Here is a 13,509-nt window from a genome sequence, read left to right on the forward strand (position 1 = left end):
GGAGATTTCCAAACTGGCTCTGTGACATCTTTCCCCACAGGGTGGGCACAGTGTGACCAACATTTGGCAGGAGGGTAGAGGGAAGGGGACATGGCTTTCTCTACAGCCCTATCCAAGCAAACTTTCTGCAGTAATGGAAATGGTCTACAGCTGCTCTAGTACCATATCCGCTAGACACATGTGACTACTGAGCGCTTGAATGTGACTAGTTCCACTAGGCAACTGAATTTTTCATTGCGTTTCATTGAAATTAATATAAGGGAATTTCCTGGCGGTCCAGTGGTTAGGACTCCACACTTTCACTTTCCAAGGGCACAGGTTCAATCCCTGGTCGGGGAGCTGAGATCCCACAAGCCCCGAGGTGTGGCAAAAAAAAAAAAAAAAAAAAAAAAAATAAACTTAAATGGCCACACATGGCCAGTGGCTCTCGTATTAGCACAGTTAGAAATTATCTGATCTTGAGCTGCTAAGAGAGTGCAGGCAGCTTCAGTTCCTCCGGGTCTCCTCTTTTGTCTTACTTCCCTGGATATTCAGCTTCTCCTTTTTCATCCATCTCTGGCAGCTTCATCACCAAGGCTTCTCCTCAGTTAACCCTGCCGCACTGGCCAAACTTCAGCAAGAAGCAACATTACATTATCTGCTTCGAAAAGACCAAGTATGGCTTTCTCCGAGCAGGATGAGGTTGGCAAGGATTGCTGAAGCTGAGTGTGATATACCAAACTGCTAATTTGCTAAAATAATTTGGGAAAGTGCTACTTTCAAACCCCGACATGAGTGAAAGCCGCATTTCTGAAATTGATGGGAGGCCAGAGTCCATGCTACTGGAGGTTATGTTTGCTAATCGTCTCAGTGGTCATTTATTAAATACCTATGAAATATTTATTCCTCTCTGTCAGAGCACTTGGCCCAGAAAGGCAGGCTAATTCACTGAGATTTTCTACTGTGCCCCAATCCAAAGATTCAGCCTGATTTCTTGTCAACTGGAAATTTGGACTCACATAATCTGCCTTTTCCTCCCAGGATCCACAGGATGTTTTCTTGATTGCCTTTGCAACCCAGGTGACCTGTCCCCTACAAAAGTACTGATGAGAAGAGGGAGGCAGGTGGGCCTAGGGGACTGTGTTTTGTACTATTCTGCTCAACCATCTACAGCCAATTGGATCACGGCTGGGCATTAACCTCAGAGCTGCCAATTTCACAGGCTGGCCAGTGACCTATGACTTGGCACAAAAGAATGCCCTCCAACCAGAGTTCCTCTTTCTCGACTGGAAGCAGAGAGACTCTGACACCAGAAATTGCAGGTGGGGGATGAGAAGGCAGGAGCCTAGTGGCTTAGGCAGAGACTGGTTTTTGCACAAATGGGGGAGAGCCTTGGAATCTGCTTTTAAAATCCCTCAGGTGATTGAAACACACTGATAACCATTTTGTTTTCATTCCATATGTACTTAGTCACCTCCAAGAGGACGCTTCTACCTCATCTTACACCTTCCATTTGCAACTTTAACATAGGATACAGCCAGTATTTTGCTCTTGTTGGTAGTGCTTCAGTGTAAGGCTTTCTATTTAATATTTCTTGAGAAGAGGTTGCTAGTAGTGGGATTCCTAGTCTAAGAGATACTTATCTTTATTGGTTCTTGCTACATAGTGCCCTCCAATGGGTTGTGTGAATTTACAGCATCATTGGATAACTGGGTATGTCAGTTTCACCACAACCTTGCCAGCATTGGGAATAACACCATGTTGCATTTCCCTCCTGATTCTCCATATTTTTTCAGTAAATGTCAGAAAGTGCCTCAAGTCTGCTTTCATTTGCATTATCTTTGACTATAATTAAGATAATCGTTAAGATAAGGTTTCCCATTGGGTGTGTTTACTATCTGTGTTTCCTCTTCACCATTTCCAAAAGTAATGGCCCCTTCTCCTGCTACTAAACCTTTCCCCCTATATTTTCAAAAACACGACATAGCATTCAACATTTCCGGTGGCAGCATCGTAAAACCCCACCCGTCAGAAGAGCAGCCTTTTGCCATGTTAGTTAAACCTCTACTGGAGTGTTGTACTGGAGTGTTGTCCAGCAGTGTTCTGCACACAATGACTGACACATGCGCTTATCAAGGAGCTGTAACCCTCTGGTTGTGTGGCCATGGTGTTCAGTGGTCCTATAAAGATAAGACAACTGGATTAAACAAAATTAAACCAATTCCGTAACTGTAGGACTGCTTAGAACCTGCAACATTCCTTTAACGAATGCTTGGTGAACATGTAAGAGGAACATGCATGAGGTACATTTCCCAAATCTATTTTGCCTGCCGTAGAATCCTTTTACGCTGAAGCATACTGACCAATGGTGTCCCGAAGAGGGTACTTTGAGAAACCCTCTCTGGCCCAGAGGTCACGCCCACAGTGTGTGGACAGAAGCTGGAAAAATTCTGGCATCTCTCAGTGACTCCATGTCAGACACTGATACACAGTGACAAAATACACACCTATCTCAAGAAATACTTTAAATAATATATTTGAAAAGTCAACAAGGATGTCAGGAAGATATTTTGTGGTGTGAAAAGGAAAGCTACAACATGGCATGTGGAAAAGGATCCCATTTTTGTTTAGAAAAAAAGGTATGTCTTATTGATTACTTCTTGTCCCCTCCAATCCCCACCACCACTAGAATATGTTTCCAACAACAAAAATGTCCAATCACACAGACCATTCTAAGTTTGTTTAAAATTTTAGGGTGTGGTTATATTGATAGACTATTGTGTTTGCTGATTGCACTGTCCTGTTATGCTTTATATTTTATTTTAAGATGTGTTTATATTATATCAATATTTTTTTGTTTTACCAGCAGAATGCTGTTTACTTAATAATAAAGTTATTATAACAAATGCTGGAGAGGGTGTGGAGAAAAGGGAACCCTCCTACACTGTTGGTGGGAATATAAGTTGGTGCAGCCACTATGGAAAACAGTATGGAGGTTCCTCAAAAAACTAAAAATAGAGTTGCCAACTGACCCTGCAATCCCACTCCTGGGCACATATCCAGACAAAATTATAATTCAAAAAGATACATGCACCCCTATGTTCATAGCAGCACTATTTACAATAGCTGGGGCATGGAAACAACTTAAATGCCCATCAACAGATGAATGGATAAAGAAAGATGTGGTACATATATACAATGGAATACTACTCAGCCATAAAAAGGAATGGACTAATGCCATTTGCAGCAACATGGATGGACCTAGAGATTATCATACTAAGTGAAGTAAGCCATAAAAAGAAAGACAAATACCATATGATATCACTTATATGTGGAATCTAAAATATGACAGAAATGAACTTATCTATGAAACAGAAACAGACTTACAGACATAGAGAACAGACATTTGGTTGCCAAGGGGGAACGGAAGTGGGGGAGGGATGGATTGGGAGTTCGGGATTAGCAGATACAAACTAGTATTTATAAAATGGATAAATAACAAGGTCCTACTGTAAAGCGCAGGAAATTATATTCAATATCCTGTGATAAACCGTAATGGAAAGACTATTAAAAAGAATGTATATATGTGTAAAACTGAATCACTTTTCTGTACAGCAGAAACTAACACTAGTTGAAATTACATCAACTATATTTCAATAAAAAATAATGAAGTTATTAAATAAACTTTATTAAACTTTTTTAAAGTTATTACTAAATTAAATTTATTATGAAACTTGTTTCTCTCTATTACGTATTGTCTGAGAAGAATGTTTTCACAAAGAGTGTGTGTTCGTTTTATAACCAAAGGGAAAAATAAAGCTATTTTTATTTGGGGGGGAAAGAGGCAATACGGAGAATAACATTTGAGCATCTACTGTGCCCAGGCACAGAAATTATCTGATATCATTTAATCCTTCCAATTATTATGCCCATTTACAGATAAGGGAACTGAGGCACAAAGCAATTAACTGACTTGCCCAAGATCATACTGTATGTGGTGGAGCAGGGGTTTTTTAAAATTGTGATAAAATATATAAAACATAAAATTTATCATTTTCACCATTTTTAAGTGAAAACATTACGTTTTCAAAGTTTACTCATGTTATAGTGTGTATCAGTGCTTCATTCCTTTTTATAGCTGAATAATATTCTGTTGTATGGATATACTACATTTGTTTATCCATTCATCTGTTGATGAACATTTGTCTTGTTTCCACCTTTTAGCGAATGTGAATAATACTGCTATAAACATTAGTATACAAGCATCTGTTTGAATCCCTGCCTTCAATTAGTTTGGCTATGTAGACCTATGAGTGGAGTTGCTGGAACATAAAGTAATTCTATGCTTAAATTTTGAGGAATCATCAAGCTATATTTCATATCTGCACCATTTCCCATTACCTACCAGCAATGCACAAAGTTTCCATATCCTCATCAACATATATTTTCTGTTTTGTCTTGTTTTATAATAGCAATCCTATAAGTGTGAAGTGGTATCTCATTGTGGTTCTGATTTGCATTTCCCTAATGATTAGTGATGTTCAACATCTTGCCACGTGTTTAATGGCCATCTGTGTATCTTCTTGGTAGAAATGTCTTTTCAAAGCCTTTGCCTATTTTTGAATTGGGTTGTTTTGTTGTCATCGTTGAATTTCAGGTGTCCTTTATATATTCTGGTTACTACTCCCTTATCAGACACATGATTTGTAAATATTTTCTCCCAATCTGTGGGTTGTCTTTTCACTCTCTTAATAGTGTCCTTCGATGCACAAAATTTTTCATTTTGATGAAGTCCAATTTATCTATTTGTTTTCTTTTTTGGCTTGTGCTCTTGGTGTCATAGCCAAGAAATCACTGCCAAATCCAGTATCATGAAGACTTGGTCCTATGTTTTCTTCTAGGAGATGTCAAATGACAAAAATAATACAATTTCGTAGTGAATTTGATGTCCTTTAGTAAAAGGAAAACAATCAATGGACAGGAGTACAGTGCCTTCAGGTAGTGGGACACACTTCCTGAGAAATTTTGGGCAAGAGCGAGTTTTGTTATTTTTTTCTTTACTTTTTATTTTTGGCTGTGTTGGGTCTTCATTGCTGCACACGGGCTTTCCCTAGTTGCTGTGAGCGGGGGCTACTCTTCATTGCGGTGCGCGGGCTTCTCCTCACGTTGGCTTCTCTTGTTTCAGAGCATGGGCTCTAGGCACACAGGCTTAAGTAGTTGTGGCTTGTGGGCTCCGTAGTTGTGGCTCGCCGGCTCTAGAGCTCAGGCTCAGCAGTTGTGGCGCACGGGCTTCGTTGCTCCGCAGCATGTAGGATCTTCCTGGACCAGGGCTCGAACCTGTGTCCCCTGCATTGGGAGGTGGATTTTTTTTTTTTGCGGTACGCGGGCCTCTCACTGTTGTGGCCTTTCCCGTTGAGGACCACAGGCTCCGGACGCGCAGGATCAGCGGCCACGGCTCCCGGGCCCAGCCGCTCCGCGGCATGTGGGATCTTCCCAGACCGGGGCACAAACCCATGTACCCTGCATCAGCAGGCGGACTCTCAACCACTGCGCCACCAGGGAAGCCCGGGTGGCGGATTCTTAACCACTGCGCCACCAGGGAAGTCCCAAGAGCGAGTTTTATAGAATATCAACAGAGGCAACTCGGAAATGGGAGGTCTGGGAGGTCTGGCTGGGAGGTCGGGAAGTTTCTTATGAGGCCTGCAGGTCCTATTTTCTAGGTAACATAGCTAAACAAAGCTGAGTTGGAAGATTGTGATTTGGTATATGTGAGGTTTCCTTGACAGAGAGGCATTTCCCATAAGTGTAGGCTGGCTTGGGTTTAGATTTGTGACGTAGGCCAGGCCCCTGAGGAGGCCACCATTTTGTGGGTCCTGATATACCAACTACCTTTTTTTTTTTTAAACATCTTTATTGGGGTATAATTGCTTTACAATGGTGTGTTAGTTTCTGCTTTATAACAAAGTGAATCAGTTATACATATACATATGTTCCCATATCTCTTCCCTCTTGCATCTCCCTCTCTTCCACCCTCCCTATCCCACCTCTCCACGCGGTCACAAAGCACCGAGCTGATATCCCTGTGCTATGCGGCTGCTTCCCACTAGCTATTTACCTTACGTTTGGCAGTGTATATATGTCCATGCCTCTCTCTCGCCTTGTCACAGCTCACCCTTCCCCCTCCCCATACCTTTATCAGAGTTTTATAGTTTGGTTTTTACGTTTAGGTCTTTTGTCCATTTGGAGTTAATTTTCATATATGGTGTAACATTAAGGGTCCGGGTCCAAGTTCACTCTCTTGCATGAGGATATCCAGTTTTCCCAGCACCATTTATTGAAAACGCTGTCCTTTCCTTTCCTACTTGAATGGTCTTGGCACCCTTGTTGAAGCAGAGTGGAATCCCACTCTATTGGACTTTATGCGTTCCACTTTTTTGTAATGGAGTGTGTGCCCCAGTTTTCTCTAAAGCAGCCTCTCTCAGACCCAGAAGGACTGTCACAGGCCAGGTCTGGAGAACTCCTGACATGCCTCCCAGGTAGGGTGAGAAGACCTCAGGCATCGCCCAAGGCTGCTCCCTGAGGCTGCCTCGCCAGCTGACCCAGCCTGGCTCAGGGACTGCCCAGACCAGTTTGCAGGGTTTCTATTCACTGGGAGCTGGTTCCCTGGCCACAATGGTGGTGTTTTTTTCTTTCTCTCTTTCTGGCTGTATTTCTTCTCAAATTCCCTCTCTCTCCCTCTCCCTCTCCCTCTCTTTCTCTCTCTTCTCTCTTCCCTCTCAGTCCCTGCATGGTCCCTGCCAACCCCCAGGCCAAAGGCCCTGGGCCCCCGACTTCACTTCCACACCTATGCCCAAGGCTGGGGGCCCCTTTCCTGCCCTGGGCCCCCTGCCAAACCAGCCAGGCTCTGACCCAGAAGTTTCTGTTTTTTTAATGGACATAAAATTATCAATAATTACATGCCCAGAAATGCTAACAATAACAATTCACATTTATTGGGTACTTCCCAGACATAGTTGATATACTGTGTCATTTATTCCTCACAGCAGACCTGTGAGGTCAATACTATTATTATGTCCCATTAACAGATGAGAACTAAGGTGTGAGGGCTCAAATTCTGTGCCCAGGGTCACTCAGCAAGTAAGTGGCACAGCCAGGATTCAAACACCACCTCCCAAAAATGCTTCTGAGCTGGACTGTCTGATGCCCACTCTTGGTTGGTGACCACGGCCATTTAATGAACATCTGTGTGTGCCAGCCATTGTGGGGTTTGTGTGTATGTGTGTGTGTGTAAGAGAGAGCAGTGGTGGGGGAGAGAGAGAGAGAGAGAAAAAGAGACTATTCTCAGGACATGAAGCCCCAGAGAAGAAATGACCTTCCTAAGGCCACGGGATGGTAGGCAGGGGTAGAATTAGGTCTCAAAGTTAGTTTTCAAACTCCAGACTTTCTTGTAACCAATGGCCATTGGCCCTCTTACCGAAGTAGGGGAGCAGATTAGGGACAGAAAGCCAACAACTGAGGTAACTTGTAATGAAAGTTCTTGAACACTTACCAGGACCCCTCACTGGGACCCCTCCCCCTTCCTCAGGCCTGGCTCTGTTCTCTGGCTCTGTCTTCCCAGCACCTCCTGGCTGGACTCACTGATACTGCTTTTCTAGCAGGCTCAGGCCTGCCCCCATTCTGAATATGTTCCCCCAGCCAGGCCTGCACGGGTCAGGGGATGAAGAGGTAAACAAGACATGTTTCCACCTTCAAGGGACTATCAGTCTGGGAGGGAAGGGGACTCACCAGCCAGAGACCTAGGAGTCAATTCCCCTGACACCTGCTTCTTTTGCCCTACAGCATACCCATCGCCACATCGTACTGGGTTTACCTCCTTCTTGCCTCTCAGCTCTGTCCATTTTCTCCTCTCTAATCCAAGCGGTCATGATCTGTAACTGCTAGCTTTTAGCAGAGGGAGATGTGTGTGCACGTGGCATTGTAAGATGACAGAAAAGGGAACCCACCAGATCTATCTAGAGAGGGTCAGAAAGGGCTTTACTGAGGGGGCGATCTGGGTTCTGAAGGGTGAATAAGAGTTTGCAGGTGGGAAGGTGGGAAAACATATTTGAGAGGCATCAGGTTCCAGTATAAAATCTTTTTTTCAAAAATTTTTATTATAGTTAATTTACAATGTTGTGTTAGTTTCTGCTGTACAGCAAAGTGTATCAGTTATACATATACCTATCTCCACTCTTTTTTAGATTCTTTTCGCCCGTATAGGTCATTACAAAGTATTGAGAAGAGTTCCCTGTGCTACACAGTAGGTTCTTTGCACATAAAGTCTTGAAGGGCCCCTTAGGGTGTCTGAAGAATGGCAATAATTTAGAATTCATGATGGGGTGGTGAAGTGACAGTGGGGCTGCATCAGCAGTCAGGGCAGATTAAGCCTTTTCCCTGCAGACCACGAGGAACCACGGAAAGACAGTCTCCAAGGGGGAGGTGGGGGAGGGAGATCTATTTGACAGCAAATAAACATAGGCTGGCTAAAGATTTCTACATGGAGTTTGTCCAGATATGAAATATAGATAGCCCTGGGCCCATGTCCAGGCTCCTGGAACTCTGTCATTTTCACCACTGTCCCTTGTCTTCAGCCCTGCTGAAAGATTATAAATAGGGGAATGACTCAGCCCATTTCCTTTTCAGAATGGTCACTCTGGGGGCTGAGTAAGGGGTGGATTGGAGAGGGAGAGACTGCAGGGGACGCTGCGCAATGGCCTGGGGGATCAGGTAGTGGCGGTGGAAATTTGGGGATGGGGGTATAGATGTTGAGGAATAAGGGAGAATGAGGTAAGTTTCTAGCTTAGATGGATTGGCAGAGAAAGGCCTTACCCAACTCCCCACACAAGGAAGGTCTCCTTGCCACTTCTCTGCTCTCCACCTTAAGAAGATGGAACACTAATCTGATTGGTCAAATTACACGGTAATGGTTAGGTCAGGTTTACTTGTGCGTGGTGGGGTCACTGAGCATCAAAAAAAGACACACAGGAGGGTGACTCTCTTCCCTTCATCCATACCTGAGTACACTCGCCTTTGCTTCTCTAGGCAGCAAAGGAGGAAACGCGCCCAAAACAAACAAGGGCTGAGGGAGAGGGAAAGGTCCTCTTTCAGCCTGGGCCCTGGGCTCCACCCCAGCTTTATCAGAGAGCCCTGGGCACTGGGCAGGTCCAGAAAAACAAAGCACACCTTGTATCTCCCGCCGTTGCCCTTGGTGCCTGTTTCCCTTGGGGATCTCTGGGCCAGAGAGGGGAGTGGCTGGCAGTCTTCACGTCCTCATAACCCCTGCCTTTATTCTAACAGCTCAGTCCAGAGGGAGGGAAGGGCTAGGGGAGGGGGAGATGAAGGGATGAAAGAGAGGGTGGAGTCTTGAAGGTCAGAAGCTGGCTCTAGGGAGTAAAGAGGAAGGGGGGGGGGGCCCTCCCAGTGAGTCAGTGAGGGTGGGAACTGTGGGCAAGGGCCAGGTTTCAGTCTGGAGAGCTTGCCGAGGGAGGGACAGAGGCCCAGCCAAGCAGCCCTGGGATTGGGGGCTCCAATCCCAGTGCAGGGGCTGCGTACCAGCTACTCACCGCAGGCGAGTCCCACACTTCTCCAGGCCCCAGGTTCCTCGGCTACGAACTGGGGGCAAAAAAAAAATGTCAGAAAGAACCTAGGGGTAAAACAGGAATAAAGACACAGACCTACTAGAGAATGGACTTGAGGATATGGGGAGGGGGAAGGGTAAGCTGTGACAAAACGAGAGAGTGGCATGGACATATATACACTACCAAACGTAAAACAGATAGCTAGTGGGAAGCAGCCGCATAGCACAGGGAGATCAGCTCGGTGCTTTGTGACCACCTAGAGGGGTGGGGTAGGGAGGACGGGAGGGAGGGAGACGCAAGAGGGAGGGGGTATGGGAACATATGTATATGTATAACTGATTCACTGTGTTATACAGCAGAAACTAACACACCACTGTAAAGCAATTATACTCCAATAAAGATGTAAAATAAAATAAAATAAAATGAGCAAAGAACACCTCACGGCCAGGGTTGTCTGGCAGAGTCATTAAACGCGGTCATATCTGCGACAGCGCTTAATAAACCATAAACCTGTGCACGGCATAAAGACGTGTCATTCTTCTCACTCTTCCCTTGGGAATAAAAAGCAGGGTGCCTCTGATAAAAATCTGGCGATTCTCAGCTCCACCCAGCTTCTCTCCAATCAGCCTTCCCTCCAGCTTCAAAACAATGCCATTTATTCCTTCCCCCCAAACACCCTCCATATGTTTGTTCTCTGATCCTTAGCCCTTTGGTCTTTCCCTGCCCACGGGCTTCTTCCTTTTTTTCTACTAATATGTATTGGTCTCCCCCGTATTAAAATAAGAACTATACCCCCACACACACTTCTGCTTAGTCCTCGTGCCCCTTCTAGCGACTACCCTATCCCCTCCTTCTCCCAGACTTATACTTTTACAGGATTTGGCAGTTTTTAAAGTTTTTTATCCTTGTTTTGCACCCATTATCTGTTTTGTCATATCATTAAGGTCAGAATAAAACTTTGAGGTTAGTAGTACTCGCCCAGTTTTGCGAGAAAGTGAATATCAGACTAGGGTCCAGCAGAATCCTAGCTCTCTCTTTGATTCCTCACTGCCTCCCTTTGATGCTAAGCTTTTTAAATGAGAGGCCTGGATCTGCCATCTCCATCTCCCTGCCTCCAACTTCTCGTAACCCCACATAATCCATTCACTGCTTCGACCTCTGGACTGCTGGACTCTCTTCAAGGTCACCAGGGCCAATAGCTCCTCGCCAGCTGGCCCACTTCAGTGGCCCCTCACAGACCTTACTCCTCTTAAACCTTCACTGGTATACATCTGATCCTACCCACTGCCTTCTCTTTCTTCAAATTCTCTCTTTCCTTGGCTTGAACTAGAGCTTGACATCCACCACAGAGAAGGAGGTGATGGAGAGAGTTCCTTTTGTGTCTGTGGTTCCTGTAACTTGGTTGTGTGATGTTAACCCAGGTGCATCATGGAACCCTCACTTTGGAAATCTGCCTCCACAGGGTGCTCTGAGCGGTGGCAGGATTTCAAAAGTCCATCCCACCACCAGCAGCAGCTCAGTTGCCAAGGGCTTTCCCCGAAAGAACAAGTTACCTTGGTTTTGACCAACTTGGCAGAAGATGGGTTTTTGATTTGATGGCAAATAGGCTCAGAGCTGTCATATTGTATGACTTGGCTGGGCCTGGGAAGGTTAATGTCAGAAGTCTGGGACAGAGAAAAAGGGTCACTACTTGGACCTAGACTCTCCCAATAGGAGTGGACCAGGGAGGGACCAGGGAGACAAACCCAGCTGTAGGTGATGGGGTAGGGGTGATAATCTAGTTCTGCGTTGTCCAATATGGTAACCACTAATCAGATTTATATTTAAATTAAAATGAGGACTTCCCTGGTGGCACAGTGGTTAAGAATCCATTTGCTAATGCAGGGGACACGGGTTCGATCCTTGGTCTGGGAAGATCCCACATGCTGCAGAGCAACTAAGCCCATGCGCCCCAACTACTGAGCCTATACTCTAGAGCCCGCAAGCCACAACTCCTGAGCCCGTGATCCACAATTACTAAAGCCCACGTGCCTAGAGCCTGTGCTCTGCAACAAGAGAAGCCACCGCAATGAGAAGCCTGCACACTGCAACAAAGTGTAGCCCCCACTCACCATAACTAGAGAAAGCCCGCATGCAGCAACGAAGACCCAATGCAGCGAAAAATAAAAAATAAAATAAATAAGTAAATAAATAATAAAATGAAATAAAATGAAATATTTAATACCTTAATCTTACTAGCCTCCTTGCAAGTGTTCAATAGTCACATGTGGCTAGTGGTCGCCATATTAGACAGCACAGATGTAAAATGTTTCCATCATTGCAGAAAGTTCTGTTGGACAGCACTGATTTTAGACCATTGGATACAGAACCAAAGGTAAGCAGTTGGCTAAGAGAGAGTAAGAGATAGGTGAGCACATCAAGCATGTCAGGTAAGAGGGGGCTACACCTTGGGCTTCCCTCGTGGTGCAGTGGTTGGGAGTCCGCCTGCCGATGCAGGGGACACGGGTTCGTGCCCCGGTCCGGGAGGATCCCACGTGCCGCTGAGCGGCTGGGCCCGTGAGCCATGGCGGCTGAGCCTGCGCGTCCGGAGCCTGTGCTCCGCGACGGGAGAGGCCTGCGTACCGCAAAAAAAAAAAAAAAAGAGGGGGCAACACCTAAGATGAAGGCAGGGAGGCAGCAAGGTGGGCAGGCACTATAGAAATGCCCCCCTTCCCTTCTCTGTGGTCATCGGCAGCATGAATGTTAGGGCTATCGCATCAGAGCCACGTGTGTTTCCCCACAGCGGGATGCACATCCTTCAGGGAAGAAATGGGTCCTCAGATAGGATACACATGCTAGGGTGGGCATCAGCGAAATGGGGGACACCGCTCTTTCTCTCCAGATGTTGATCTCTGTGTCTAGACATAGGGCTGGGTTAGTAGATGTTTGGATTGGAGACCTAGGGATTAGATGTTGAGGGAGTCAGAAATTTGGGACTCAGTTGCAGTTGCCAAAAAGTCACTTTTGTTACTGCCACTTCTGAATCTAAAAGTTTAGGTGACTTATTAACTCTTCATTTATTTCTGTAAATTCAGTGATGAGAATTGCTTTGCTAATGATTTGCTTAGAGATGAGCCCTTTAAAGAATGAACAAAGTGAGTCCCTATTCGAAATAATTCTTATGCTCTGCGTTCAGGAAAGAGAACAAGTGAAGCCAGTGAAAGACCTGGGACGTGGAAAATCTTTATTTTAATCTGATTCACTCCTTTTTTTTTTTTTTTTTTTTCTTTTAGTTACATGGCTTTGGAATGTTTCTTACTATTGTTGTATATCAGGTTTACCATCTATGAATTGAGGATAGGGCTGTTTGTTTTCATAAATAAATAATTTCATGTATTTAAGTGCTTGGGATCTAGTGGCACTCCTGACTTTTATCAATATAACACCACTGTGCTAGGAATCTGGCGGACTCTCAACCACTGCGCCACCAGGGAGGCCCTGATTCACTCCTTAAACTGTAAATTCCAAGGGGTAGCTTCAGGCATGGCTGAAGCAGCAGGCTTAACACTGCTGGTTCCCAACAATTTCAACAAGAGTTCCAGGGCTGACCTTCATTGGCCTGACATGGGTTACTGCCCAGTTTTGAACCAATAACAGGTCACTGAGAAATGTAATGCTCTGATTAGCCAGCTCTGATCATGTGCCATACCTGAGGCAGGAGGTGGGGTCAGCTTCACCTAGACCACTAGGCATGTGAGTGGAGGTGAAGTAATTCTGCAAAGCAACCCAAACTCTGTAACCCAGAGAAGGAAAACGGATGCTAGGCTGGCCATAGCTGCCCACTACACAGTCTTTAATCAATGATAGCTATTATTATTGTAAAACCATAGCAGAAAGGTTAAGCCGACATTTACTAAACACTTGGAAGTGTAGG

The sequence above is a fragment of the Lipotes vexillifer genome, unplaced genomic scaffold, assembly GCF_000442215.2.
Source record: "Lipotes vexillifer unplaced genomic scaffold, Lipotes_vexillifer_v1.1 scaffold230, whole genome shotgun sequence".
Classification (NCBI taxonomy): domain Eukaryota; kingdom Metazoa; phylum Chordata; class Mammalia; order Artiodactyla; family Lipotidae; genus Lipotes; species Lipotes vexillifer.